Raw genomic sequence first — 27,597 nt, 5'->3', positions numbered from 1 at the left:
GATTGAACACGGTTACGTCCGACTGATCAACAGCAGGTGTCAATGCGGCAGTTAGGTCTTCGCGCGAGTTTGGGTTTTGGGAGCGAGCGGGCGATTATGTCAATACACGTGCTAATTTACAGATTATGTGAGGATTAGAGACATTTAAAGTAGCGAGGTTTGGATCATGGCGTATGTTATGTGTTTTAAGGTTTTGTTTTTCTTCTTCTTTTGAGGATGTTAACAAATGTGTTATGTTTGTAATTTCTGTAAAAAAAAAATCATCACACAACTATAATCTAAGGAGTGGTCAGATGTCGATGTATGACACTTGTTGGAGATTTATTGCTTCAATTATCGAATGAACTCATTTGTTATGGTGGTGTGTGTTGGTTGTATTATTCTCTCGATTTTGGCGCTGAGCCCTCTCGACTCGGAATTTTGGGTGTAGGTTTCACTTAATATCTTTGTATCCATTGTAGAAAAATCTCCGGAGTGTTACTAACAGCTTTACCTTCCATGGAAGCAGAGTGGCGCAGTGGAAGCGTGCTGGGCCCATAACCCAGAGGTCCGTAGATCGAAACTACGCTCTGCTAACCCAACATTTTTTTTTTGGATGGCCAAAACATTTCCAAATTCAAAGCTTTTGAACAAAATTAGTTAAAAGTAATTATTTGAGATTTTTTTAAATTCTTGTACACACAAATCTACAAACAGATTCTTAATCTATATCGTGAAGGTATGTCTACGGCGTTTTATGAAAGGTTAATTTTTAAAGTATAATTGTATCCTTCTACTCAGTGAACTGAAAGTAAGTAAGTGAAAATAAGAATTTTAGTTAAAAAAGTTACAGTTTTCTACATTATAAATTTACTAAACATATTTAAAAAAATATTTTGTTAAAGTCGAAGCTAATTCTTGGTAAAATTTAATCTTCGTTATTACGTCATTAATAACCTTATCCTCGATACCGCATTTTCACTGATGCTGCGTAAGACGCAATAATTACAGGGTTGCATTACCTCGTCGGTACTTGGCGGAAGCTCGTTTTGACGAGGAACACTTTTTCTTTTCTCTCATATATGAGTTGCGATTAACGACGCCCATTGTTCCATTGAACCAGTATTGAGTGGTTCATAATATTTATGATTTTGCGTGCAGTTTTCCTTAGCTCATTGAACGAAAGTAAAAGTACGCTTTGTGAAGATTCAATAAATCCTAACCCTCACAATGTGCTGCGCTGAAACCCGTAATTAGACTGCGGACACTGCTGTGCAGGGTTTTGTTTTCGCCCAAGAAGCAATTCTTGAACCTCTTTGTTCGATTGTTTTGCGGGTTCAACCCCGTGTTTTTGTGGAAAGTCCTCCGTCGTCTTAAAAAACAAGATATCAACCCATATTATGGCGCTCGTTCGGCCAAACCCTCCAATTAGTCGCAGTTATCGTGCAAGGGCCGATAAATACAGACCAGCTTCAGCGATCTTCCGGTGTGTCGAAAAATTTGCCGTAATTTATTTACTGGGAGCAGGACCGCAAGACCGGGACGTCGGCGCGCTCTTGTTCAAGTTGTACTTATTATTGTTTATTTATAATTTATTGCACTATAAATAATATTCCCGGCCCGGGGTTCGACAAGGACAAGGCCGGGAAATTGGACCGGCCTTGACGACATTGGTTTGTATTGTTCCTCCCCACCAGCAACGAGAGAAAGGACTTTCTTCCCTTTCTTGCGATCTATTTCTGCGCGCCGAATCTCCGGGCAAGATGCGACCAATTTCATGGCTCATATCTCTGCAAATCGCTACCTCCATTTGTCACAAGCGATTCGGGAAGCGCCAAATTTACATGTGCCTCATTTGTCAACGATTCAAATTTCCAAGGTTCGGAGAACCAGCCGGAAAATTGATCCGGAAGCTGCGGTTTTTAGGAAAATAACAATTTTTGTTGTGAAATAATTGCGGATTTTCTTCGGTAGATCAAAGTTTGCATTATTTGAGAGGGGAAATCGATGATCGAATTTCAATTTGACTCACGAGCTTCACTAAATTCAGCTGATTCACTGTTTGTACCCACATCGATGAAGTCAGCCCCGAATAACTTTGGAATATTGCAACCGTTTAATCGGGTTGTCCCGTCAGCCACCCCCTCACGACGAGGCTGACTCAGCATCCAAATCATCAATTTCACGTTGGATAAACTAAACCGATATTGTGCCGAGAGTATGAGAAGGTGTAACTAGCACCTTTACGCGGGTAAGTGCACCGAAGAACCAACTCATGAATCATCCGAGTCACGTAACGACGATAAAACGACTTTTGAGAGATCTGCTGGTATCTCTGGTTCATCTGGGGAATGCACGGAAAGAAATGGTGTCTGTATGATTATTGTTTCTTAGTCTCAGAGAATATTGAATTTCTTGAAAAACTGTTAAATTTAAATAAAAAATGCATTTCTTAAGTGTCATAATTTCAATCATCAACCGAAGTTCTCGACTTCACCTTCCATTTTTTCTCCGTGCCCAACTCCACAGATTACAGCCCGGTCGTGCCAGTGAAATAGGTTAAAGTTGAAAGTTAACCGATCTCGTTCATACGACCCGTGTTCCATTCTTGCAAGATGCCTCGAGCGCCTTGAAAAGCGCACACAGTCCATGAAGTCCACCAACGAAGGTAGAGGGAGAATCGTCGCTTGGTTTATTTATAGGAATAGCTTACGTGCACTCATTACCGGAGCATCCAGGAGGAGGTAGGTATTGTCCTTCCAGGCAGTGTCCGGACGACGGCGTTCCGTCCGTGGGAAAGAGGTGCATCCTCAGAGTTCTATAATTGTGTCCGGTCTCTTGAAGGGGAAAGTTGGGGTGAGGGTGTCTGGGGAATCACTCATTAATTCTCGTAATGCAGTGATTATTCTAGAGTGCCCGGAAGATTGCAGGTTGCAGGATTGGATCCCTCGTAGAAATTACGCTGGAGAGGTATAAATAGAACAATGCATTTGTTGAACTGTTTTGAGATCAAGATTAATAGGGGGATGGCGTCGCTATTTTTAGACCACATTTTCCACTTTTTCTCATCGAAACCGACTACTTTATCGACTTCATTTTGCTGGGCGAGATAGGACGCCGTCTATTTTTAGACGATGACTCAGCACTTTTCCACTCTTGCGCTTGAAAAAACCAGGTGGCAGCACGATGTAACGCCACGTCCCTATGAAAGTGAGTGGTGTTGATTAAACAAATTTCATGGAAAAATTACAGGACAATAAAAATGATTTGTAATTCGCGTGTAAAATGTGTGTCCCTTACAGAGAGATTTATGTAGGAAAAATATATGGAAAAGTCTCTTATACACAGTAATAAAATCATGGTAATATTTACATCTGGGAAAGGAGTACATCTTTTGTGATAAAAAAATTGCATTTTTTCATCTGAAAATGCGTAATATTCCCACTTTTCTGGGGCAATGTCACTTTTTCAGTCTAAGTTGAGGTAAAATTACATCATAAAAGAAGTAATATGCAACCTTCCAAAATTACACATTTTTTTACTGTGTAGAAAGTTGCGAAACAAATCATTACTATGGCATCACTTTATAACGTTTATTAGACTGCTCATTTAAAAACAACCTTTCGTTTATAGAACAAAAAAATATTTTATTTACTTTTATTAATTGAATTCGAAAAGCTCAAAATCAGTTAAGAAACTAAAAGTTGGTTATTCGAGACAACTTAATAAATACATTGAAAATGCACACTAGTTCATTAAACCAACAAAATCTCATCTGCCCGGCTAGCTCAGTCGGTAGAGCATGAGACTCTTAATCTCAGGGTCGTGGGTTCGAGCCCCACGTTGGGCGCGCATACTTTTATCGTTTATCATACCGACCGCAGTTGTGGAGTGGGATCGGCAAGGTCTGCTTTATCGATCACAAGGGGGATGTAGCTCAGATGGTAGAGCGCTCGCTTAGCATGTGAGAGGTACGGGGATCGATGCCCCGCATCTCCAATAGTTCTTTTAGTTTTCATTTGTTTCAATTGTTTTGAAAAATAATTTTTTTTCAAATTAATTCCTTGAAATATATTTTTTTAATGTAATACAAAAATTAATATAAGTAGTTCTAGATTGGTTCGTTGATCATCAGCCCGGCTAGCTCAGTCGGTAGAGCATGAGACTCTTAATCTCAGGGTCGTGGGTTCGAGCCCCACGTTGGGCGGTATCTTTTTTTACATCCTGTGTAAATCACAGCTTGTATTGTTCGTTTTCCAAAAAGTCAATCTGGCGCACGTTCATTGTACCGTTGAAGGCCACACAGAATCATCGTGCCAAACCCCGCACACTCATATCTACTCCACGAAGTCTACCGTATTCAGCGCGCCGGGATCGTAAAAATCATCCCGCCTAAATACCCTTCATTAGGTTACACATTTAACTGTCCATCTACGCACTGGTGCGTCTGGTCAAAGTCAAAACATCGCTGTAGAAACCCCCTTTCGAAGACACCCGGGCGATCGTAATAAACGCCATTAAAAGCGATCCACATAAAACTTCCTGCCTCGTTGTTCTGAGTCTTCAAAAGTTCTTCAAGAAATAAAAGGGCTCCGCTCAATGGGCGTTCTGATTTTTACGACCTCTTTAAGGAACCTCTAACTCTTGAGAACGCACGCGAGCCACAATAAAAAGTGCAGTCTTCCAACCGAAAGGCTGGTGGTTCAAGAACGTTGACAATGACACCTTCCGAGCTGTTCAAAACCTCTGAGTCGAGTGGGTCGACGCAGTTTTTTTTTGCTCGAAAATGTTTAAAAGCTGATTTGTTCCTGATGCTGATGGTACACATTAAAAAGTCGTAAAAAGTTTCGAGTTTGGGCACACTCTCGGGCGGGCTTTACCTTGAAGAGGAGGTAGACTGGAGAGCGCCATCAGAATTTTTGAAAACACTCGTCTTTTTTTGGTACGGGAATTTTTATGGACTTTTTGAGTGAGGTTACCGTTTGGTACAATGGACTTGAAGTGGTTTTTCGAAACGGCTTTTTTGGATCTTTGATTAACATCATTTAATGGCAATTCGTGCAAAAATGCGGGAAACGGTACTGAAGTTTGGCTGCACAGATGAGTCATTTAAAAAAGGCATAAAATCACAATCAATTTTGTGTGTGCCGTGAATTATGAATATCATTAAGATTTTGTTCATCACATTTTGTCACCTCCACACAGTGATTCACGCGTGGTCAGCTCCCTCTGAACAAATGCAGATTAATGAGCATGCCCGCTAACACATACAGTTATCACCGAGTAAAATTGCGTCATTCAGACGCGACGCACACATTTTTGCCTGACGAAATAATCTTTTTTTGCTTTCCTGAGCACGTTTCTTGCCGGCCTGGCGAAGACTTGCTTTTATTTATTTTCCTTCTCGTGTTTCTGTTTTTTTTTCTACCCGCTTGTGGAGTAGTATCAGCAGAAGCTGGTTTTGCCTGTTAGAAGGGTAGGTAAGGATTTTCGAATCTTTGGCTGGTTTTGGTAGTCGAGAAGCAGATTGGCTGTGAGAAAATTGAAAATACCGAGAGCAGAGTGGCGCAGTGGAAGCGTGCTGGGCCCATAACCCAGAGGTCCGTAGATCGAAACTACGCTCTGCTAACTCCAAAACCTTTTTTGTTGAATCGATCTGTAATTAATCGATTAACATCGCAATACTTTTATTGTTGAAGATTTGAAACGAAATATTTCTACTTGACTTTCACAACCAAATATAAATTTTCTGAAACAGAAATAAACTCGTTTATTTAACACAGAAATTAACAACATTACGAAAAAAATAAACATTTTTTTCATACAAAAATATTATGAAATTTATCAAGCATTGGAGTACCATAGTATTTGCTCATTACATCCCACTGCATCATCTGCCTTCGTGGCGCAATCGGTTAGCGCGTTCGGCTGTTAACCGAAAGGTTGGTGGTTCGAGTCCACCCGGGGGCGGGGAAACTTTTTGTACAAGGCCGTGCCTTTTCGATTATGGATCGTTAAAATATTATGTAACATGTTTGTAGGGAATGAGGATGACAGTAGGGATTATCTGAAAATTTGATACGTGTGTACAAGAACAGCAGTCAATAGGGACGTGGCGTTACATCGTGCTGCCATCTGGTTTTTCTTAGTGCAAGAGAGGAAAAGTGCTGAGTCATCGTCTAAAAATAGACGGCGCCCTATCTCGCTCAGCAAAATGAAGTCGATAAAGTAGTCGGTTTCGATGGAGAAAAAGTGGAAAACGTGGTCTAAAAATAGCGACGCCATCCCCCTATAGGGACGTGGCGTTACATCGTGCTGCCATCTGGTTTTTCTTAGTGCAAGACGATGACTCAGCACTTTTCCACTCTTGCACTTAAAAAAACCAGGTGGCAGCACGATGTAACGCCACGTCCCTATTCCATCGAGCACCTAATGTTGACATATATGCATTTTGACGTCCAATTAACCCTCATGGCCTCAATGACCAAAAACTTTTTTCGAAAATTTTCATTTTTATTTTGAACGTTTTGTTTTAATAAATACATTACTTCTTTTGTTTTATTTTTTTCTTGTTTCATTTGAAGTATTTTCATTTGCTTTTATCATATTTAGACTATGTTTGTTTCTGATATTTGGCTTATTATACCACTTCCACTTTAGGCCTTTAAGTTTAAGTTTTTAGTTTTTTTCATAGTTTTACAGTCACTTTTTAATTTTTTCTGCTGGTTTTCACACTTTCAGAATTTTGCATTTTACAGAATGATATTTGAATTGTTAAAAAAAATGCGTAGTAGCATATTTTGAGACATTACTAAAATTTCTTCATTCTTATTTTTACATAAATGTTGGTAAAAAATGACCCTTTAAGAAACAAAGTCACAAAAAACAAGCCAAACTTCCAACCCTAATGTTTTTTTTTTTAATTTTAAGAGTACTTCTTTCCAATGCTTTATAAAGATCAGAAATCGGCTGATTTTTTTTTTTTTGCAGGTTTATAGATCGAAGCCAGAGGCGGGGTTGGGTTGTTGAGTGTTAATGTTTCTAAAAGGCGTATTGGACTAAAATCGAACAACATGTTTCCATCAAAAGACTTGCCAAATTTATTTTTCGAATAGTGGAAAACACAGAGCCAAAACAGTAATTTTACCAAATTTGGAATAAAAATGGAAAAAAAATTTAACCCTCAGCAACCCATATTATTTGTATATTAATTTTGAGCTTATTTTGTTGTACGAAGCATGTATCTTTTCTAGTTTTAATTGTTTATTTTTCATTTTTCGTAATTTTAAATGATTATTTTGATAAATTTTGGTTTTTGTTTTTCTTCAAGATTGTTTAAGGTATTTTTTTGAAACCTGAAATTATTATCAACCCCTGATCAGGACCAGGAAGTGTTTTTTTTGTGCTTGAGAAAAAAAAAGGATTTAAATTCGTATGAATCAATTTTTAATATGTCTTAAATTCAATAAAATTTAGTTTTATTTCGAATTTCATAAAATTATCACCTGACACCTTGATTCTGTGCCATCAGCCCGGCTAGCTCAGTCGGTAGAGCATGAGACTCTTAATCTCAGGGTCGTGGGTTCGAGCCCCACGTTGGGCGCAATCTTTTATAGTTTACCTTATCGACCGCAGCTCTTAAGTTGCACCTACAAGGTCTGCCTTACCGAACATAAGGGGATGTAGCTCAGATGGTAGAGCGCTCGCTTAGCATGTGAGAGGTACGGGGATCGATGCCCCGCATCTCCAGGATTTGTTTTTTGACAACGAACTTCGTTCTTGGTGCTCTTACAAAGCTCTCTCTCTCTCTTCTGTTTTTAGTGAGTTTAGGAGATCGATCAGACCACTTGACTTGAATTTTATGGTCTAAGCCCGGAATTGACAGTTTTTGTCAGGGAGATGATAAAAAAGAGTTCCTAGAGATAATAGGGACGTGGCGTTACATCGTGCTGCCACTATCTTTAGACCAAGTTTTCCACTTTTTCTCATCGAAACCGACTACTTTATCGACTTCATTTTGCTGGACGAGATAGGACGCCGTCTATTTTTAGACGATGACTCAGCACTTTTCCACTCTGGTCTTGTTTTTGCATGCTCATTTTCATTTCTTTTGTGCCGCTATTTGTGTGCTTGGGTGAGTGGTTATTATAATTAAATAATGGCATCATTAGTGCGCTGACCACGGGGACGCGCTGTCTTGTTTTTGCATGCTCATTTTCATTTCTTTTGTGTCGCTGTTTGTGTGCTTGGGTGCGTGGTTATTATAATTAAATAATGGCATCATTAGTGCGCTGACCACGGGGACGCGCTGTCTTGTTTTTGCATGCTCATTTTCATTTCTTTTGTGCCGCTATTTGTGTGCTTGGGTGAGTGGTTATTATAATTAAATAATGGCATCATTAGTGCGCTGACCACGGGGACGCGCTGTCTTGTTTTTGCATGCTCATTTTCATTTCTTTTGTGTCGCTGTTTGTGTGCTTGGGTGCGTGGTTATTATAATTAAATAATGGCATCATTAGTGCGCTGACCACGGGGACGCGCTGTCTTGTTTTTGCATGCTCAATTTCATTTCTATTGTTTTGCTGTTTGTGTGCTTAGGTGAGTGGTTATTATCATTAAATAATGGCATCATTAGTGCACTGCCCACGGGGACGCGCTGTCTTGTTTTTGCATGCTCATTTTCATTTCTTTTGTGCCGCTGTGCTGGGGTGCTTGGTTATTATATATAGGTGAAGGGATTTTATTAAATGATCATTATATTGCATTATTATATTTATTTGATTATATAACCACACTATATTTTACACTTAACACATCATACAAAACACAAATGAAACTGTAAACAGGAGCGTTTGGTACGGTATGTCCACGCATCCTTCCTCCCCTGTAGATTCTGTGAAATGTGTTCCGTTCTCAGAATCCTCTCTGCGGTAAACACAACGTAGTAGGGCTGGCCGCTTTAATTTTTGCAATACATTTTCGGGTGTTCTCGGATGTACTGCAATTATTAATAATGACAAGAAAAGTGCTTGGGGCGTAATCTAATCACAAGACTTTCCAGCATGCTTTCATCGGACTGGCTGCGTTTGTGTTAGATTAGATAGATTAGATTAGATTAGATGACTCAGCACTTTTCCACTCTTGCGCTTAAAAAAACCAGATGGCAGCACGATGTAACGCCACGTCCCTATAGGGGGATGGCGTCGCTATTTTTAGACCACGTTTTCCACTTTTTCTCATCGAAAACGACTACTTTATCGACTTCATTTTGCTGGGTGAGATAGGACGCCGTCTATTTTTAGACGATGACTCAGCACTTTTCCACTCTTGCGCTTAAAAAAACCAGATGGCAGCACGATGTAACGCCACGTCCCTATTGACGATACATATGCCTTATGGGTAGCGAACTAGTTTTCGATATCCAGTATAGGGGGATGGCGTCGCTATTTTTAGACCACATTTTCCACTTTTTCTCATCGAAACCGACTACTTTATCGACTTCATTTTGCTGGGCGAGATAGGACGCCGTCTATTTTTAGACGATGACTCAGCACTTTTACACTCTTGCGCTTAAAAAACCAGGTGGCAGCACGATGTAACGCCACGTCCTTATTAGAGGTGGGCAAAAAAGAGCGAGCCGCTCAAAGAGCCGATTCACTGAAAAGAGCGAAAGAACCGTGGCTCACAAGAACCGCGGTTCTTTTTTAAGCTTCGGTCTTTTGAAAGAACCGGCTCAAGAAGGCATGATGTTTTAAATACAATTTATTGAATTTCCAAAAAAAAAGTAGTATTAAATTTGTTTTTGAGAACTGAAAAAGCAATTTCAAATATTTCAATGATTAAAAAAAAAATAATCCCGAAAGTAGTAGATTTTTAAAATAACATGAGAAACTTTTCACTTTACAACTGATTGTACATCAAAGTTTTACCAGAATACAAATTCGAGCATTCCAAATTGCATAATACTACCAAATATTACCAAAAACATCAGAATAGTTTAGAGATTTTGGAAGAAAAGTAAATTCTTTTGTCCGATTAAACTTTAGCGTTTATAGACTTTATCGATTAAATCAGAATGTAGAAAAGAGATCACAGAATGTTTTCTCCAAATAAAATATCAGCATAAAATCAATTCCTACAGAAATAAACGCAATTTTAAAATTAATAGCAATTTTTCCATCATCCTTGATCTAAGTTTGGATGTTATTCAATTACTCGAATGTTTAGGTTTGAGAAGAGATCTTGACATAGAGACCGCCAAAACCTATGGTTTAAAGGGCATGTTCTCGTTTTCAGTTTGAATTTTTTTATCAAATAATTTGTAAATGTCCAATGTTAAATAACTTATAAAACCATTCTTAAAAAAAAACTTTTCATCCAAATTTTGAAAAAGATTGAAAGAGCCGTTCAAAAGAGCGGCTCTTTTTAATGAACGAAAATGAGCGGCTCCTAAAAAAGAGCGGTTTTGCCCATCTCTATCCAGTATGAAAATTGACAGTTTGGCCTTATTTTTCATCTGATAGCAATAATTGAGGGTTGATACTAGGCAAAATTGAGATAATTCTGTAATTAGTCATGCAGGTTATGTTCGAAACATTGTCACCTGCCTTTTTCCTACAGGACAACTAACTTTCACTGATTTCAACGAAAGGAGCATACATTATGCAACAACTCTCCAGCAAATCTCTTACGGATAAACCGTTGGCAATTTTCACAGCTTCGCGAAATCAGCGCGCGCCCATTTTCCCATCGGAACCGCTGCTCGCGGAACACTTCCTGACATGGGTCGTTACCGGGGCGGTACCGATCTTGACAGCGCGCCCGACTAGCCCGACACAACGTAATTGGCCATAGACATCTCGTCTCGTTGTAATTACCTGCCAGTTTCACTTTTTTTTGCTGATTTCTGCGCGCCAAAAGGGCGACCGATGCGCGTCAAAAAAGCGCAACATAATTACGATGGGTCGAAGTTCTCTAACACTGACATGCCATCAATACCTTGCAATTTTGTCGGGAAATTTTGGACAGCTGACGGGATGAGATTTTTTAACTGACCTGAAACGAAAAAAGAGACGGAGAAAATGTTAGTTTTTCAGATTTCGCTCAAGGTGCTGAGTTGTATGCAAATTTTGGACGCTCTTAGAGCAAATATTGTCTCAAGAAGACCCCAAGCATTGCACGTTGGGATTAGGCACGAAGAAAGGATTAGTTCCAGAATTGAAACAGGTTAGGAAACGATTTTTTTTGCGGTGTAGTGGGAAGCAGCTAAGCCCGTTTCAATATTTGCTTAAATTATGAAAGTAAGTAGATGATGATTATGTGTCTGGTAATCCGATTTGTTGGGATTCCAAGTTTTTTTTCACTTACGCTGAGAATGACCCAAACAGGTAAAAAGAACCGCACTTTCCGCAACTCGAAACCATCAATTTCGCATCAACGTGCGCTGGAGACCCCGTGTCGAATCAGTACCAAACTTCGGAACGACATTAATTTGACGTATGAAGTCTCATAAATATCTGGCGCGATGCGGAATTGATTTTAAATCATTAATCAGTAAAAAGAGCAGGGCATTTTCTTGCAGCGAACTTTAGTGTTGGTGGTGGTGGTGCTGCCAATTTATCTTCACTATTGCCCCCCCGTTTACTGCGGGCAAAAAAAATGGTCGTACTCCTTCAAGGTATAATTGTGTAGAACCTAGAGGGGAAGCCCGATGATAAATGGTAAATTTTGCAATGACAAATAAAGATTTGCCAGAGTGTGCGCCGGAGGAAGCCCTGTTCGCACAGGAAGACTGGAAAGACTCTGGATGGAATTGAAATTCTTAGCCAAAATATTGATCGTTTATTTCGTACAGAATTTTCGAAGAAATAAAAGTTATTAAATAAATTTCATTCAATTGTTTTCAAATATAAAGCATAAATTAAAAACATATATTTTTTTAAAATTAGGTTGATTTTTTAAGTACGATACTTTTAATTCAAAATCAAAAAGTTTACCTGATCAAAAAAACGATAAAAAGTTTTGTCTGCATACATAAATTAATATAAACAATGGTTTTTTCACCCTTTTAAAAGATTCATTAGTTTATCAGTTTACCAATTTCAATTATTTATATGAAATACTAAGGCTGGTACAAATATTTTTAAAAGTTTTTGTCACCCCCCCCCTTCAAAATTGGTCCGAAAAATCAGGGGGCAAAAAAATATTTTTAGAATAAACTTCAAAATTCCAATGAAAATTCAAGTGAAACCAACTGAAATCAAATTAAAATAAATTCTCCTGCGTTTAAAATCATTTTTAGCATGTTTGGGTTTATTAAAAAATCTTAAGATTTTTTGAAAATTTTCGATGCAAAATCTTTTTTTTCGATACAATTTTTGTTCTTGTCAGATCTTAGATTTTTTAAACTAATGATTGCAAAACAACTGAACTAGTGTAAAATGCATTTTTGAACACTTTTTTCATTCAAATATGAAGACTATGGTTTGTTATTAAAATTTTTATATTTTTTTATTTTTTTGCCCCCCCCCCCCTCCCTTTGACCTCGGCCAGGGCCGAGGGACAAAAACTTTTTTAAATATTTGCATCGGCCTAATCTCATAAAAATATAATAAAACATAAAACAAATAAATAAAAAATGATGAAAAACATGTCATTGCAATAGTGAAACATGGCTTAAAACACGGATAAAGAATCAAGTTTTATTTATTTTGTTGCATACGATTGAAAAATAACCAGGCTGTATAAAAAAATTGTTTCCAAATTATCAAGCTTGAAAAATTCAAATGTTGTTTTTACAAATACACAACTGTGCAAAAAATGTCATTTCGGATGTATTTTTTTGAATTCAAATTTCAGCATCAGGTCATGAAAGTTGTAATATTTCAAAATCTCATAACAAAAAAAAGGATGTCCAGATTTTTTTTACTATTTTATGCCCAAAATACGTAAAAAAAATAATTTACGATTTTCAAACATTTTAGGCGCCTAAAAGAGGCGATTTTTGGGCTGGAGTTTGGAATTGGGCAAAAATGTCATTTTCGCAAAAAAAACTTAAATGTTGTAGAAAAAATCAAAAATATTTTTTTCGAAAAACAACATTTGCAATCAAAAATAAGTTCAGCTTTCAAATTTTAGGTATTTTAATGTAATTTTTTTCGGGAAATGCTCAGTTTATTGAAAAATAAATAGAGCATTTTCCGAAAAAAATACATTTCAAAATAATTCATGAAGGAAATGAAGCCTGGCAAAAAATATTTTTGGATATCTGATAAATTTGCTTTTTTCTTAATCAAACGTTTTTAACTGTTGTCTCTTGGTTGCTGTATTTTCTATTTAAAATCAGAATTTTGTGAAAAAAGGCGTTTTCCTCAGTTTCCTCAATTTTCAACTCGCGATATCTTATGAAATATTGGTTCGATTTCATTCTTTAAAAATGAATCTATTGTTGAATTTTATATTATTTTTCATTCTTTTCTAAAAATAAAAAAATACATTGGGAATTCAATGTTTGTTCTAAAAAATATAATAAAAATGTTATTTTATTCATGTATCTATTTCAAACAAAATTATTTCGATTTTTTTTTTTGCGAAATCCTAGAGATTTACTATTTGACAAAAGTCTTTTTTTTACTAAATCAGCAGTATTTTCTGTGAAAAGGTTAGCATGATTCAATATTTCATAAAAGCATTGCTCAAATCCATTACCATTTGGAGCAAATCGGGACACTCTTATTAGAAACACTTTTATTTGAGACAAAAAATATTGTTAAATTTAATAATTATTTGAAAAAGCACATAACTAATAAGCTAAAGCAAATATATTCACAAAATTATTGAGACATGATTACTGTTATATCTGTGTCAAAATTTACAAATTTACATTTGAACTAAACTTTTGCACCAAATTTTGATCTGCGACGATTTGAACTTTATTTTAAAATGACAGTCTATTGTACATGTTTTTGCAATCATAGAATTAATATTTTTGGGCCGTAAACTTTAAAGCTTTTTTCAGAATCAAATTTTCAAAAAATAATTTCGAATAATTGAAGCTTCGGATAATCGAGTCCAACTTTTGACTGTCGAGCCCCTAAACTACGCTTAAATGATTTAGAATTTTTAAAACCAAGATGGCGGCCAAAATGGCGATGGTGCAATTTTGAAAAAAAGCATTTTATTTATAAATAGGCAACTCAACATCAACTCTAATTTGACTAAAATGGGGTAGCAAAACTCGATTTTTATGTAAAAAAAGAAAAAAAAAACGAAGAAATGTTTTTGTTTGTGATTCGATTATCCGAAGTCTTATACAAACCTTCGGATAATCGAACTTCGGATAATTGAGTTTGGACTGTAATTTCAAATAAAAAAATGAAAAAAGGAACACATCAAATTCAAAAAGACTGAAAATATGCTTTTGCAGAGACTTCCCCGAATGAAAATTGCACTTCTTAAAGTTACGCCATCATCGTGTGCCAAACAGCATGCATTATTGATGGATTGGAAGAAGCGAACGTGAGGTGTACGATTGTGAGGCCATATCCTGGCAAAACTCAGTCCCTGAACCTGGATGAATAAATAACGAAGAAAGATTACCTGCAGCATAGGCTGCTGCTGCATTCCACCAGGAGTCTGCTACCTTCTCTGGGAAGGGGGATTACACATAAGGAGTTCGTCGTACACACAATCGATAATGCGCTTCAAAGGAAACTCTAGAGAAGACCGCCATCGACGAGGCATAGGTTCGCCCACACCACTTTTTTTCTGTGCCAGAAAAGGACGACTTTTTTTAAGGCTCTTCAAAGGTCCATGAATGGCCTGGCTGGCCACGAGCCACACCAGGAAGCAGGCATAATTTCGGAGGCGTTTGAAAATTTATGACGGTCATCACAAGGCAGCGGGCAGAGCACGTGGCCAACTATAGGAACACAAGCTGCAAAGTTACGGCTTTTTACGGCCAGCCGTCCAAACGCGGAAAGAACGCTCAGCCGGAGGAAAGAAAATAAAGCAATTATGTTACGGCATATCCATTTCAGCGAACAGGCCGTGAAAAGGTACAATCTGAGTGGGGGAAGAATGTGCGAATGAAAAAAAAAAAAACAGCAAAAACATATAATAGATGTAATCGATTATGTTGATTCAGAGAATCTGAGACGGTGAGGAAGCACTTCAAAACGAGCTGTGGATGAAGAGGCGAAAAACGCGGCGAAAAGATCGTGATCGATCGGTAGAGCAGAACATATGCATATCAACAGCCCGGCTAGCTCAGTCGGTAGAGCATGAGACTCTTAATCTCAGGGTCGTGGGTTCGAGCCCCACGTTGGGCGAGATACTTTTTTTAGGGTTTGAAATCTACGTTATCGACTGAAAATTGTGAAAAGTGGTAGAGTGGATGTGAAGTATTAAATATAAGGGGATGTAGCTCAGATGGTAGAGCGCTCGCTTAGCATGTGAGAGGTACGGGGATCGATGCCCCGCATCTCCAGAAATAATTTTACTGTCCGCTTGGTTTATGAAGTGAGTTTTGATATGATTATTGAGATACTGGGTGATAATTAGGAAACTTTTATGGAAATCTCAGACAGAAATGTTTTACTTGTTCTGGATATTTTTTAAATTATCTTCATTACCAATTTTATTACATAGAACATTTTTTAAAATTTCAACAGATGTACCAGAACTATCAAAGAATTTCATTCACAAACCTAATTTCCATTACCAATTTGATTAATGAACCTCCAACGCTTAACCGCACTGCACCCTCCAATTGCACGTCACGAAGCTTCTAAAACCGCAAAAATTGTCCCCTTTTACAAGTTCGTGAAATCAATACCGATTTGTAATGAGAGAGAGACTTTACGCTCGTTGACACCATCGGCGTCACATCCTGATTGAAGGCCATCAGAGCGGATGTCGTTATTTTCCCTTTTTCTAAAATCACCAAGCATAATTGAAATCCATCATTAAGAGAACCATCGTCACCACGTGCGCCAACATCGCGGTTGCAGTGGAAAATTGATTTCCGCGCGCTCTGTGGGACGTCCGAGGAAAATCCTTTTGTTTTGCTGGTGCAACCTCAACCTCAAAGGTATTGGCGATCACATCATTAATTTTGAAAACCACTGCGCACGCGAATCCGATTATGATTAATGGTTGATCAATCTCTATGTGGAATGTTGAAATTTTAAGGGGAATTATCTCGGTAGGGAAGCGCGCGCTCGCGCGCGTCGCACTTAATCGTAAATATTTGGGATAATTATGAAAATTTTAACGCTCGTTCATTAAGGTTCGATGCGGTGACACATGCCAACAAAATCGTATAATAAATGATCAATAAAAAGAGCAAACTTTGTGGTATTTCTAACGACCTTTATCCTCCCATCGACATGTTTTCGATCGTGTAATTCTGTCTGATATGCTACGAGGTGCGGGAAGGATTACGTAATGCGAAACCGCTACCGTTAATTTGTTGTTTTTGTCTCTTCGTCGTAAATTTGTTGTTTTTAAATTTTAAGTGGCTTGACACGCGACGACGCGACAGATGTTGGCGCGATAAAACCGCGGGACGATGAAGTTTTAAATACACACCGTTATCGAAAATAAACATTGGTGAAAGATTGGAAGTTTATACGTTGCTTTTACTTTGTTGAGAGGCAGAGATGAGATATAATTAGAGAATAAATTAGATTAAAATTTTGAGAAAAGACAATATTTTCAATAAAAAAAACTATAAATTTTACAATAAAATAATATTAATACTTTCGCGTTTCAGACAAAAAAAAACGACAAAATTAAATTATTTGCCATGGTTACAAAATTTCAATGAAAAAATCTTACTCTTGTCTATTCAATAGTTATAAGTATAATAATGCCTTCGATTGAACTACGATGCAACACACAGCTGAAAGGAACTCCAAAACCCTGTTATGTACCTAAATAAACTCATTGTATTTTGATTATTTACAAATAAACTCGAATTGAATTAAATTGAATTTCAATGAAAAAAGTGTTTTATTATGTATTTTTCATCAGTACAAATTTGTAACAATAATTACTTGCATGCAAGTTGGAAAAAACTGAAAATATAATTTTGAAATGGCTATAAATATGCGTAGAAACAATCACATTTTAAAAACCAGGGGTGTTTCAGAAAGGGGAAAACGTGAACTTTAAGATACATGTATTGGTTTAGTTGTTTATTCAATAGTTCTTTTGTAAAATAGTCAACAAAGTAGCTAATTTTGGCCTAAACTAACATTTCAAACGGGTGTATCTCAAAATTGGGACCATTTGGAGCATTTCTGGACCCGGATTCGGATTCAGCAGGCAAAATTCTACTAAGAACACATATACTCGTCTCAGAGACAAAATATTGTTGGACTGTGTAATTAGTTTTTAAAAATCTATATATTAAAAAAAAAAAAATAAATAAAAAATTTTAGTTGCGTCTCTTAATTACGAAAATTTTGGTACCCAAACATCTATAGGTCATTGCTGATATTTTGAAGTTATCGCAGTTTTAGTGAAAAAAGTTGATTTTTTGTCAATTTCGTCATTCTCCGGTTTTTGCGCGCGGCGCGTCAAAAACACGGATTTTATTTTCAAAAATCATATCTCGGAATCCTGTGAATGAACTCCTCCCATTTTTAGTAGGTTATGTAAAAATGTCCGGGGAATCCGATAAAAATATTTCCAGATATAGGCTCTTTGGTCCAGACACCGTCAAAACGGCATTTTAAAGTTTCATAAGCCCTTTTCATATGTTAGACTAGATTTTGAAACTTCTTACTATTTTTCTTTGAAAGGCTAACTTATCACCTTTCATTTGCGTATAAGACAATTGAAATCGGTTAAAATGGCGAGGAGTTATGATTTTTCGAAAAAGTGGTTTTTGCGAAAATCGACGAAAATGGCCATTTTTCAGACCACCCTAACACGGCGTAGGTCACCCTAATGGCCAAACAAAAAAATACGGGTCTAATTATTTTGGCCAGGGAACCCCCAGAAAAATTTTGAGCCCGATCCGAGGACTTTTGTTTTTATCCATGCTGTTTTCGTGGGGAATTGCTGTATATATATACAGCAATTCCATTTGAAAAGAGCCTAAACCAAAAAAAAAAGTTCTCCGATCGGGCTCAAAATTTTTCTGGGGGTTCCTTGGCCAAAATAATTAGACCCGTATTTTTTTGTTTGGCCATTAGGGTGGCCTACATCGTGCTAGGGTGGTTCAAATGGCAATTTTCGTCATTTTCGCAAAAACCACTTTTTCTAAAATCATATCTCCCGCCATTTCATCCGATTTTAGCTGTCTTAGACGCAAAAAAGGTGATGAGTTTGCTATTTGGGAAAAATAGTAAAAGTTCAAAATCTAGCTTAACTATTGAAAAGTCGTATGAAAACTTAAAATGGCGTTTTGACCGTGTCTGGACCAAAGCTATGTCTGAAAATATTTTATCGGATTCTCGAAAATTTCACATAACATATCAAAAAATTGGCGATGTCGAACCGTACGTTTTGGAGATACGATTTTTGAAAATAAAAACTGCGTTTTCGACGCGCCACGCGCAAAAACGGGAAAATGACGAAATCGGCAAAAATCAACTTTTTCACTAAAACTGCGATAACTTTAAAATTTCAGCGATGACCTATACATGTCTGGGTACCAAAATTTTCGTAATTGAGAGACGCAACTTTGGTACCATAACATCTATAGGTCATCGCTGAAATTTTAAAGTTATCGCAGTTTTAGTGAAAAAAGTTGATTTTTTGCCGATTTCGTCATTTTCCCGTTTTTGCGCGTGGCGCGTCGAAAAACGCAGTTTTTTTCAAAAATCATATCTCGAAACGTACGGTTCGACATCGCCAATTTTTGATATGTTATGTGAAATTTTCCGAGGAATCCGATAAAAATATTTTCAGACATAGGCTCTTTGGTCCAGACACGGTCAAAACGCCATTTTAAGTTTTCATACGACTTTTTCAATAGTTAAGCTAGATTTTTGGAACTTTTTACTATTTTTCCCAAATAGCCAAACTCATCACCTTTCTTTTGCGTCTAAGACAGCTAAAATCGGATGAAATGGCGCGGAGATATGATTTTTAGAAAAAAGTGGTTTTTGCGAAAAATGACGAAAATTGCCATTTTTTGAACCACCCTAGCACGATGTAGGCCACCCTAATGGCCAAACAAAAAAATACGGGTCTAATTATTTTGGCCAAGGAACCCCCAGAAAAATTTTGAGCCCGATCGGAGAACTTTTTTTTTGGTTTAGGCTCTTTTCAAATGGAATTGCTGTATATATATATAGGGCCAGGGTAATCCCATTATTTTTTTCAATAAAAAAAAACAATTTTGTTGAACTATGAACTATGAACTTCGATTTAGAATTAAATTTTACAACATAAAACGATTTTTGAATTGTTTGTGTGTGCATTTTCAAAACATAAAAAAAATTATCTTATAAAATACATCAGAATAGGGACCTACATAGAGAAATGAAATGTTCTAGGAGAAATTTCAAACACCCAAAGTCATTCAAATTTAAGGTTGAAAAACTTGTAGTTTTTCTTTGGTGTTGGCACTTTTCTTGTACCGAACAAGCACAAACATAATGAAAACTACCAGATTATTATCAACAACAGTTTTACAATACTTGTAATTATTATAAGTCTCGTTTTTTGCCAAAATTATTTTAAATTGATTCCAACCTTTTTCTTGCATGATCTTGTTGCTGGATTGGAACCCCGATTTGACAGTTCGATTGGAACCCTGAGAGTGACATTTCGCCTCTCCATATAGGCTCTCTACATCAGAAGGCTGTTACAAATTTTATTTAAAGTTTTGTCTCCCTTCAAAGTTGGCAAAAACTTCAAAATTTCAATAAAAATTTTAGTACAATCACCGGAAATCAATTTAAATTACATGCCCCTGCGTTTAAAATCATTTTTAAACATATTTGGATTGAAACAAAAATCTTTTTAATTTATAAAAATTTTCGATGCTTTAATGTTTTTTTTCGGTAAATTTTTTATTTTCGTCAAATCTTACATTTTTTGAAAACTGATGATGGCACAACATCTGAATTAGTGTACATTCAAAAACACGTTTTGCGTTCAAATGTTGAGACTATGGCTTGTTATTTTTTTTTCGACCCCGGCTAGAACCGATGGACAAAAACTTTAAAAAATAATTGCATCGGCCTAAATAGGCCAAAACAAATCATTCTATATAGCTCAAAAGCTGGCAGTTTTACATTTTTGTTGAATAATTTGACCAAAAATGGCTTAAATAAAAAAAGTGCACCTTTAAATTATTTATAAAGTACTTTTCCATTAAGAATTCATTTTTACATCGAAAAACTGTGTGCATTTTCAAAACTAAAAAAAAAACACTTTTTTTTAATCATGACTTGGCCACTTGGGTTTTTGGGGGATTGTCAAAATCGAGTTTATGTGATACAAAGTTATTTAAAAAATAGGTAATATAACTTACAACTTTGCCGAAGACACTAAATTGATCAGCAAATTCTTTCTCGAGACTCTAATTACTTTTAACTATTTTATAGGCAGCCACCAAATTTGTTTGGAGGTTCAAAAGTTTAATGAAAAGTTTTACGAAATTCTAAAGAATTTGTCTGTAAGACTATAAGCATGTTTTGTGACAGAAAAAAGAGTAATATTACCCCGAAAAATGTGTGAATTAAAAAAACCAGTAAAAATAAAGAATTTTTAAAGCATAGATGGATGTTTTTGTTTACAAATCAATCAGCAGTTTGAAAATGAAAAGATTTGATCGAATTCAGTAAAAAATCTTAGTGTGTATGTCCCGATCCTGGTGTTGATTACAGCTGTCATATCCCATCTAATTATCATGTGTCGAATTAATTGCCATATCATAGCACCGTTTTTTCCCGCTCCCTTCAACCGTCCATCACTACAGACCGCCGATAGTGTCCCATCGTTCGCCCTTTGGCCACTCTGCTGCGTTTGGCCCGGTAATAGAGAAATTATAGACGAACTTTTTTCGGCGGCATCACGCTGCGCAAATCACGGCGTGCACGCGTGTGTACAAACAAACACCCATATTAAAGGCCATGTAGCGTTCGCATCAGGGTGATGTAACGTGGCACAAAGACTCGGCATGCAGCCCACCGACCGGCCTCCAGGCTACGCGCGCGCAGTTGGTCAAATTCGGCGAAAGGGATTAGCGAGTCGTAAAAAGTGGACAACCTAATTGTTTGTTGTCAAAACGATACCCGCAGGATCCGTTTTTAGCCGAAAATGGGAAATTGAACCACCCTCCGGAGTTTTGGCCGGCAGCTGGCGCGACGATGACCACTGCTGTGTTTTGAGACCTTCTGTAAAGCCGCTGAGCGTGTCCGATGCTTTCGATATAAATCTGGTCAACCGTGGATGGCATTTATATAACGAAATAATTGTTGCACGAGATTTTGGACTAATTATGCTGGATTCCGAAAACGATTTTGACTAGAGATTCAAACGATCTGTTACTCATTGGAGTGACCAGGTATAACTGGGAGATGATACTGACGAAAGAATGTATTTCGAGCAGATGATTCAAACATTCCAAGAATTTACGAGCTGCTCGGCCTACCGTTATTCCTCGGAAGAGAGTCTGAACCCCCCGTCAAGTTCACAAATTGCTGCCGGACCATTTCGCACACTTTGCACGTTCCGTAAATAACATTACGACTAAACAGTGCGCGCCAGTGTCCATAAAAACTAACTTCTCTGTAGTGAGAAGCTCGGTGCAAATAAAACGGCTAAATCATAAATATTTGTCCGAAATCTACCGGTCACGTCACGCCGGTTTAATGGTCTTCCGCCAAATAGAGCAACCATAACCTCAAACAGTAAAGTGTCCCGAATAATGCAATCGTGTGGACGTCGTGGCCAGCTGCCTTCAATAACTGTCACCCTGTGTGATGCATTTTACGAGCCCGGTCTGGAAACAGTCACGTGCGCGACCTGCCAAATGACCATCAACGTCGTCACCCTTCCGTCAAATCTTCTAGCGGATGACGGTCCGGTTTCGATTTGAAATGTGTGATATCAGGGATTTCTGTGGGACGGGTCATAATCGCACTAATCCCAGATTATGCGCGTAAAGTTATGGCTTGGACCTCGTGGACCGGATTTTGGGATTCGTTGACGGGACTTTGTTTTTGGCGGTTATTGATGCAAGTCGTTGATAATCGTGCAAGGATTCCTGTTTGTTTAATGAGGTACCTTACGTAACTTAAAGTAGCGTCAATTGGTACAAAGAGGGACATGATACAGTGCCAACGCAAATGTTTACGCAATAAAATGAACTATTTCTGGCGTACCCTCTAATAAATAACGATTATCCCATCTGGCAAGTAGAAAACAAATTGCAATCACCATCACTTCATCCAGGCCACGCTCCAATTGCAAATACGTGCGAATTGTGTATTGAGTCCCGCTTCCCCTTCCCCACACGGTGGACAATCCTAAATATCCGTTCCGGCATGACGCCGTACGGACTCATATCAATTCAGCATCTCTTGCAACTGGTCACCATGGTGCATATTTTGCTATTAATAGAGATTAGATGAAATGCGGCTCTATTAATATTACAAATGCGTGTCTATAAATAAGACCGCCGGCACATGGAAATTTCCTGAACCGAGGGAATTGAGTCTACGAGCAAATATATAGGCCAACTGGAAGTGGGTGATTGGAATTTCGCTTTTATTAGGCTGCGTGCCGTAGTCTGGCGGTGCAAATGATTCTCGGAATGGAAATAGAATCAGTCCCGGGTTTCTGGGACACGTCGTTTATTGACTATTGTGAGGGATGTTCTGTGATGGGGGGGGAACAACGAGTACTTTGCATGGAAATAATCTCCCTTCAACGAAGAAGACACAGCTCGTGAAAATCAATATCCGATAAAGCGATTTCCATAACTTCATCCTTTTGAAACGTTGCCTCCGAGGAAGGAATCAACTCAACTTGATGTAATCTGATTTTACGTCATTTTTTTTTCGAATACCTACATATAATCCTTGTTGTGTTTTTCACTACGAATGGGACGTCTACGCATGATGACGAAACAACATGCAAAATGTTGCGCAAACAGTTGCCCAAAATAGATCATCGTCGGTAGCAGCTACGTGGTTCAACGGTGACGTCAACAACTAAAGTATGGTTTCTGTTGTTACGGAATTATGTGTTGTTCTAACTAGTCACTACGATTGGCGTGACTCAATATAAAACACGGTTGTTTTCGAACAGAAAAAACAGGAGTGATAAAACTATTAAATTCAAATTCAACTGGTCATGTAAGCCTCCGGCTACTTTCTCCAACGTTCCCACCACCTCATCCTGCGGCAATTCCACACCGTGTTTTGTCTAATTTAACAATTTTATTACACCGCGTAATTTCTCTAAACAAATTGCGATTCGCGCCGCTAGTTGGTGTAGTTACGGCATGTTTTTTTCATCCCCTATCACCATCATCAGCAGCCAGTTTCATCTCAATCGCGCGCGCTCAACCCTTTCTGGACTGATGCTGACTCTGGCCAGGAGCGTTTTTAATTAATTTGATTTGCATCGGAGGGACTACCAACCCTTTCGTTCTCGACTGACGCGAACGTGTCGTAATTGCGATGATCAGGTTCTAAATTTCACTGAACAAATAGAGAAACAGTAGTCCTGCTGGACCGGGGACCGGGGGTAATTTATGCCCGTTTTTAGGACCGACCTTCGCGTTCCGCGGGCTTTGTTTGATTTGATGATGAGTTTTTTTTTCGGCAAGGACCACCTGAGAGATGTCCGTCACAGCGGGACCAGCCCGGGGTTGAGTTGACGCATTCTCGCGGGGATATTGACACGTGCCCATCATCGTTGGTAAGTTCGGAGTCCTTCGGACAACGGGACGAACAGGACGAACAACTCACTCTCGCTCAACGGATTGTTTTGTCCGGATCCACAAGTGGTCCTCTCGGGGATAATGAACAACCCCTTGCGCCGTACCTCACAGTTGGACATTGAGAAGTTGCGCAGAACATCTGCTCCTCGCGCCGCGCTGTTTGTTTCAGGAATATGACTTTGGCATCGAAAAATGCACTCTCGTTTGGGTGCAGCAGTGCGTAACCCTCAAGTGGGCGCGGGGATTGCGTTCAAGTGCGGCCTGCCGCCATTCATTAGTGCATTGTGTTTGAACCAGAGACCTCTTGAACGTGCAACGGTTCAACAACAGCGATCACAGCAACCACTTCGTGACGCCGTAGCATTGAACACGCAAGATGTCCTCCAAGCTGGAACTGTCATGGCCGGAAGAGTGCCAGCATGTGATATTCCGGGAGCTGGGCACGCACTACATCCGGCAGGGCCAGTACACGGTAGCGACGAGCAATTTCGCCAAAGCCAGCAAGGCGAATCCCGGAGCCGTGGAATGTCACTACCGGAGGAGTGTTGCACAGTTCCGGAACTCCGAGCTGAAAGATGCCTTGGCGAGTGCTAGAGCGGGACTTGCCGTTGAGCGGGACGAGCTGGATCTCCGCGGACGGGATTTTGACTGCTCGCTGCAGGAGTGCAAGACCGCGTTCGAGTTGGACCGGTTCGAAGAACACGTCAAGGTAGCGTCGAACAGCAGCCCATCTTTCGGTGGCCATCGGTTGAAGAACATTCAAGCTGAAATCCGACTGGCGCATCGAAATTATGAAAACGCGCTGGGAGTTCGAGCGGGACCATGTCTGTACCAGCAGCGCAATCGCCTGAAGAAGATCGCCGTGGAGCGGGAAGCTGCGGCACATGTGGAGACCAGACCATCCTGGAAGATCAAGCGGGACAGGAAGGAGTGCGACGCGGTTAGTGTGGCGGAGGTCGTCATCAAGCAACCGCACATCCGGGAGAAGAAACGTAAGGAGAAGAACCTGAAGGTTCTCGGACAAGCTTATCTTTACCGTGGCTGGAAGGACCTCGAGTTCATCAGCTCTCTACGAAAAGGAGGCGCTTGGGAACATACCGTCAACCTCTCGCAAGCGCAGGAAAGCTCTAAAAAACTCTCAGACACCATCGAGAAGTGCTACGAGCGAGTAGATTCAGCTCTAATCAGCATGCAATCCCGAACACCGTACTCCACGTACCGCAATAATCGCTTCGGCTCCGCCGAAGACGCTAAATTGTCCGTCATGGACACAATCTTCAAAGCTCGCTACCAAACGTATCGAGACGTGCTGAACCAGCTGGACCACATGCACGAACTCCGCAAGCAAGGAAACCTAGAAATGCTGCGCATCTACGTGGGGGACGTCCTCTGGGACTACTACCAGATCAAGACGGAGCGGGTGTTCCCCGACCGGTACAAGTACGTGAACGAGGTGTGCAACCTGGTGGGGCTGGCCATCACGGACGGGCTGCAGATATCGCCGGTGCTGATGGACGAACCGTTGAAGGAGCGGCTGGCGGTGCTGTTCGATCTGTCGATCGGGAAGGACGAGGAGGAGGTGGTGGTGCCGATCTTTGGGGATAAGTCGACGTATAGGGATCCGGCGGCGCCGGATTATGGATACATCGCGTACAAGTAAGACTATAATTGTGATTTCTCGGGATTGGTCGATTTCAATTCGCTTTTTCAATATTTGACCACATTTCTAAATCTCTGAAAATACTTAAACTAATGAACAAAATTATTCCACGAGATAGCAAGTTACACGGAAAATGAAATCTTGAATTTAAAACCACAAAAACGTAAATATCGCGATTTTTAACCATGATTATTGGGTATTAATAATCCAGAAGCCGGTAACACTCGTAATCGTGAATAAAGTTCATGATGTCATGAAATATGAGCATGAAGTCGTTAACAATTTTCATGATTTTATTAATAAAAAATCACGTTACAATTTTTATTCATTTCATGAAATCTTGAATTTTGATTCATAAATTCGAATATTTTTAAGGACGTAAATAAAATTCATGATTTCACGATCACAGCTCATGAATCAAAATCTTCACAGAAAAAAAATGATGATAATATTCATCAGGAAATGGTAACAGATTTTGTGGCAAAAAAATGATAAATTTTACCCCAGAAAATGATGAATTTTCATCAGTTTTTGATGAATATTCATCAGGTAAACATTTTTACACATTTTTAATGTAATATTACTCAAAAAAGAGGTAATATTCAACCTACCACATTTTCAACATTCCTAAATTCTACTTTTTTTCTGTGTTGAATGAATTTCATGAAATAATGAATAATACCGTCATCAGGGATGACATTGGGTCTGGGGGGTGAGTTTGGGTCATACAAAAATGCAGAAATTTGTATGACTCAATCTCAACCCCCAGACCCAATGTCACCCCTGATGACGGTAACAAAAATAGCAATATATGTAAAAAAAAACAAAAATAGCTAAAAAAGGAAAAATATAAAAGAAGCAAAGAATACAAAACACTTCAAAATAGCAAAAATAGCAAAAATAACAAAAAAGCATAAATAGCAAAAATGGCAAAAATAGTTAAAATATCAACAAAAAAGAAAAAAAAGGTAAAATTGCAACAAAAAGTAAAACATGCTAAAAATAGGAAAAAAAAGAAAAAATAGCAAAAAATTGCAAAAATTGTAAAAAAATGCAGAAATATCAAAAAAAGCAAAAAAACAAAGCAAAAATAAAAAAATAGCTAAAATTGCCTAAATATCAAAAATAGCAAACGATTTCAAAAAGAGCCAAAATATCACAAAAAGCAAAAAAAGCTGAAATAGTAAAAACAGCAAAATTAGCAAAATTAGTAAAATCAGCAAAATTAGCAAAATTAGCAAAATTAGCAAATAAGCAAAATAAGCAAAATAAGCAAAAGTAGTAAAATGAGTAAAAGTAGCAAAATTAGCAAAATTAGCAAAAAAAAACTAAAATAGTAACAAAAAAAAAGAAAAGTAGAAAAATTGCAATAAAAAAGCAAAATTAGAAAAAATAGCAAAAATAGCAAAAAAAACAAAAATAGCAAAAATAGCAAAAATAGCAAAAATAGCAAAAATAGCAAAAATAGCAAAAATAGCAAAAATAGCAAAAATAGAATAAAAGCAAAAATAGCAAATAATGCCAAAAATGCAAAAAAATGGATAAAAATGCTAAAAATGCAAGAAATGCAAAAATTGCAAAAAATGTAAAAAAAATGCAAGAAATGCAAGAAATGCAAAAATTGCAAGAGTAGCAAAATTGCAAAAACTGCACAATTTGCTTAAGTAGCAAAAAATAAAGCATAATTGCAAAAAAAACAGCAAAAATGGCAAAAATAGCAGCAATAGCCAAAAATAGCAAAAATATCGAAAATAGATCAAAAATAGCAAAAATAGTGAATATCTAAAAAATAACCAAAATAACCAAAATAACCAAAATAACCAAAATAACCAAAATAACCAAAATAACCAAAATAACCAAAATAACCAAAATAACCAAAATAACCAAAATAACCAAAATAACCAAAATAACCAAAATAACCAAAATAACCAAAATAACCAAAATAACCAAAATAACCAAAATAACCAAAATAACCAAAATAACCAAAATAACCAAAATAACCAAAATAACCAAAATAACCAAAATAACCAAAATAACCAAAATA

At 37.9% G+C, this 27,597-nt stretch overlaps 1 protein-coding gene and 10 non-coding genes across 11 annotated transcripts in view; 10 read left to right on the top strand and 1 right to left on the bottom strand.

Annotated features, from left to right (window-relative positions):
* The window catches only part of LOC6048811 (centaurin-gamma-1A), a 217,819-nt gene that overhangs the window by 41,359 nt on the left and 148,863 nt on the right, over positions 1 to 27,597 (bottom strand). The window lies entirely within an intron of this gene.
* On the top strand, positions 504 to 575 carry Trnam-cau. The gene has a single exon. It is a non-coding gene; the product is annotated as a tRNA-Met (tRNA).
* Trnak-cuu lies at positions 3,757 to 3,829 on the top strand. Its single transcript has one exon. It is a non-coding gene; the product is annotated as a tRNA-Lys (tRNA).
* Positions 3,906 to 3,978, top strand: Trnaa-agc. The gene has a single exon. It is a non-coding gene; the product is annotated as a tRNA-Ala (tRNA).
* On the top strand, positions 4,114 to 4,186 carry Trnak-cuu. Its single transcript has one exon. It is a non-coding gene; the product is annotated as a tRNA-Lys (tRNA).
* On the top strand, positions 5,536 to 5,607 carry Trnam-cau. The gene has a single exon. It is a non-coding gene; the product is annotated as a tRNA-Met (tRNA).
* Positions 5,876 to 5,949, top strand: Trnan-guu. The gene has a single exon. It is a non-coding gene; the product is annotated as a tRNA-Asn (tRNA).
* On the top strand, positions 7,510 to 7,582 carry Trnak-cuu. The gene has a single exon. It is a non-coding gene; the product is annotated as a tRNA-Lys (tRNA).
* Positions 7,656 to 7,728, top strand: Trnaa-agc. The gene has a single exon. It is a non-coding gene; the product is annotated as a tRNA-Ala (tRNA).
* Trnak-cuu lies at positions 15,236 to 15,308 on the top strand. The gene has a single exon. It is a non-coding gene; the product is annotated as a tRNA-Lys (tRNA).
* Positions 15,394 to 15,466, top strand: Trnaa-agc. Its single transcript has one exon. It is a non-coding gene; the product is annotated as a tRNA-Ala (tRNA).

This window comes from Culex quinquefasciatus, chromosome 2 (genome assembly GCF_015732765.1).
Source record: "Culex quinquefasciatus strain JHB chromosome 2, VPISU_Cqui_1.0_pri_paternal, whole genome shotgun sequence".
In the NCBI taxonomy this organism is placed as follows: Eukaryota; Metazoa; Arthropoda; class Insecta; order Diptera; family Culicidae; genus Culex; species Culex quinquefasciatus.
Note: the sequence above shows the minus strand (reverse complement) of the source record. Positions and strands in the feature narration are given on the sequence as shown.